General features: G+C 39.4%; 1 pseudogene; it reads right to left on the reverse strand.

Moving 5' to 3' along the window:
• Window positions 1–1152: 1152 nt before the first annotated feature.
• On the reverse strand, window positions 1153–1847 carry LOC147359653 (phosphatidylinositol N-acetylglucosaminyltransferase subunit P-like; annotated as a pseudogene).
• Window positions 1848–3288: the final 1441 nt, after the last annotated feature.

Here is a 3288-nt window from a genome sequence, read left to right on the forward strand (position 1 = left end):
ATAAACTTGATTATTTGACCACTTGGCATCACTAGGGCTTATCATTAAAAGGAAAAATAAAATTATGTTGAGTCATGTAAAAAATGGCATCATTGCTTAAATGTTTTTTGTTGGATGTTTTTTCATGTTTATTTATTTAATTTTTTAACTTTCCTTCTTGGAACTTGTATATTCACAATAAAACCATTTTCCAGCATGCTAATTAATGTCAGTTATAAACATAAGGTGAGAGATAGTTTCTTAATAAAAATAAGGGCTATGAATTGTTACACATTTACCATGTGCCAGACGTTTATATAAATAATTGTGTCTGTGTGAGTAATTTGATTTCAACTTCTCAGTATGCTCTCTGGCCTTTTATCTTAGGGTTATCAGCCTACATTTTCTCACATGAACTGATGGCACTGAAAACGAAGTTCAAGAAATGGATTTTGTTTGCATTTGTCCTGGAGGCATCTCTCTGTTTCCCACCTGCCCCACCTTTCCAACCCATCCCCAATAAGCACTAGTCTGTATTTATTAGCCAGTTAAACGCAGAGAATTGTGCAAGATACCTTGCCTATATTGTCTCAGTTAAATCTCACAATAACTCCATAATGTGGTTATTGTTTCCCTGTTGTACCAATAAAACAGCCAAATTTCTGGGCAATAAAATAGCTTTTCTTAGTCAGTATGACCAGCAAGTGGGGTGGATGGGAACCCAGGCATGCCCGTCTACCAAGCCCATCATTAAACACTGCTGTCATCTGACAGAGATGCTCTCTGTCATCTCCCCCGTTTCCCCAGGTTCTGTTTTTTTGGTTCTGTATCCTTCTTACTCTGTTGCTTATACTTTTGTTTGAGAATCCTAGTGAATACCTCTTTGGGTCATTCTAAAATGACTCCTTTTTGCTCTGCCACCTAGTTTTGTCACAAATATGCTTTTCACACACAGACACACATGTTCACGTGTAAGAAGACAAGCATTTTGTTCTAGAAGGCTTCCCAGGATAGGAGAGTCTGGTCTTCAAATTGTAAACCCCTTTATGTGGAACTTGATTTTTTTTGCCATACGGTGATGCAATATTTTATTTATTCTGTCCATTAGGAACTATTTTTATAGTAAAACTATAAAATTTTGTAATAAATGCTTGATATTGCTCCACATACAATTCAGTTTTTGGTATAAAGTTCTTTGACTGCAAGAAAGAACATTTGGTTTGCTGCACTAATAGGAGTATCTCTTAGTGCTGGAATGGCCTCTTGGTATTCCTTCTGCTGTTGATTTTTTGCATAGTTACCTGTGATTGTTTGAATGGAACTAAGTGGAGAGAGATACTCATCATGTTTATTCCAATTAAGAGCATGTGACCGATTCCTGAATATTCACTGGAAGGACTGAAGCTGAAGCTGAAACTCCAGTACTTTGGCCACCTGATGAGAAGAACTGACTCATTTGAAAAGACCCTGATACTGGGAAAGATGGAAGGCAGGAGAAGAAGGAGGCGACAGAGGATGAGATGGTTGGATGGCATCACCGACTCAATGGACATGGAGTTTGAGTAAACTCTGGGAGTTGGTGATGGACAGGGAGGCCTGGTGTGCTGCAGTCCATGGGGTTGCAAAGAATCAGATACGACTGAGTGACTGAACTGAACTGAACGGAACTGATGACTACAGTAATGAGGAGGTACCCAAGCACTGCAACAGCTCAATACTTTTGAGGATGATAGGTTAAGCCTAAGGAGTTCAGCCAAGATATAGGAATGAAAGCCCACACAAAATACAGTGTGAAGCCAGATTGGGAGCTTAAGAACAAAGCCCAAAATCACTCTTTCTGGCAATGGTGATGGTGAATTTTCCACCATTTTCCCTGTGACTTGAGATAATCTTGGGTCCCCTTGCTCCTAGAACTCAATTTTTAATGTTTTAGTGTCTAAATTCTTTCATTGAAGGAGCTTTGGATTTTTTTTTTTAAACTTCATTAAATACTACATTCCTGTCAGCATGCAGTATTAGTTCTTCTAATTTACATAAGTAAGATGAACTCAGATTTAAGTTTACCATCACTGAGGCTTATTGTTAAAAGAAAAAAAAAATCTATGTTGAATTATGTTAAAAAAAAATGGTATCATTGTTTTAATTTACAGATCAGATCACCCAATTTTAATAAGAGTGGCACTCTGCTTTACATGTGTCAGGGACTTCATAGGCAAATCTCTTTTTTCTCTATGCAAATAAGCTTCAAACAAATTGTATTGTAAATTCCTACCCTTCCTATCTCCTTTCATGTTCTTCTCAATTCCCGTTTGGACCAGGTAAGGAACCACATATTTGAATATCATTTATGAGTTTGGTTTAAAATGTGCTTGTGGTTTGTACTTAGAAAAACTGTCTAATCTGGAGAGGTACACTTTTGTAGTATGTGTCTCCTTACTAGTTCAAAGAGGCTATTTCTTGTTTCAGTCTAGTCTCTTTTCAGAGTCTGGGTGATATTGAACTAGTACCTGTTCCTCATCTAAAATAGGGTGTTGTTGCTGCTGCTGCTGCTGCTGCTGCTAAGTCGCTTCAGTAGTGTCTGACTCTGTGTGACCCCATGGACTGCAGCCTACCAGGCTCCTCTGCCCATGGGATTTTCTAGGCAAGCACACTGAAGTGGGTTGCCATTTTCTTCTCCAATGCATGAAAGTGAAAAATGAAAGTGAAGTCACTCAGTCGTATCCAAGTATCCAACTCGTCGCGACCCCATGGACTGCAGCCTACCAGGCTCCTCCACCCATGGGATTTTCCAGGCAAGAGTACTGGGGTGGGGTGCCAAAATAGGGTGTAGCTGAAGGTAAATGACTTGGGGATCCAAAAGGTTAGTGATGGATCCCTCTTGTGACTCTCATCTCTCCCTGGATCCTGTGTTTTCAGACACTCAGCCTGGACTGCAAGGTGCGAAGAGCCGTGCGCTCACCCAGTTCTCCACAGTATGCTCTTTAAACATTTGTCACATCTCTGATTTAATGCCATCAAAAGGGATCAGGATGCCTTAGCAAGATCATCCTATGTCTCTGTAAGGACAAGTGCTAGGAATCGCTCCTGTCTTTCAGTGAAAGCAGTCCCCCTTGTAGTTCTCTCTCTTGTGTGTCTCTTCTGAACTCTGCATACTGCCAGGATAAATTAACTAATAACAAATATTTAGCCTGTCTTAAACAGAGGAAGCTAGAGGTATTTGTGTAGAAATTGTAAAATTGGAACAGAAAAATAACCACCTTAAAATCACCATTTCGTCATTTGATAGGCACTTTCTAATGGAATGGTGGT

The sequence above is a fragment of the Bos grunniens genome, chromosome 14, assembly GCF_055505025.1.
Source record: "Bos grunniens cultivar Pamir isolate PY7600 chromosome 14, Bosgru_T2T1.0, whole genome shotgun sequence".
Lineage (NCBI taxonomy): Eukaryota > Metazoa > Chordata > Mammalia > Artiodactyla > Bovidae > Bos > Bos grunniens.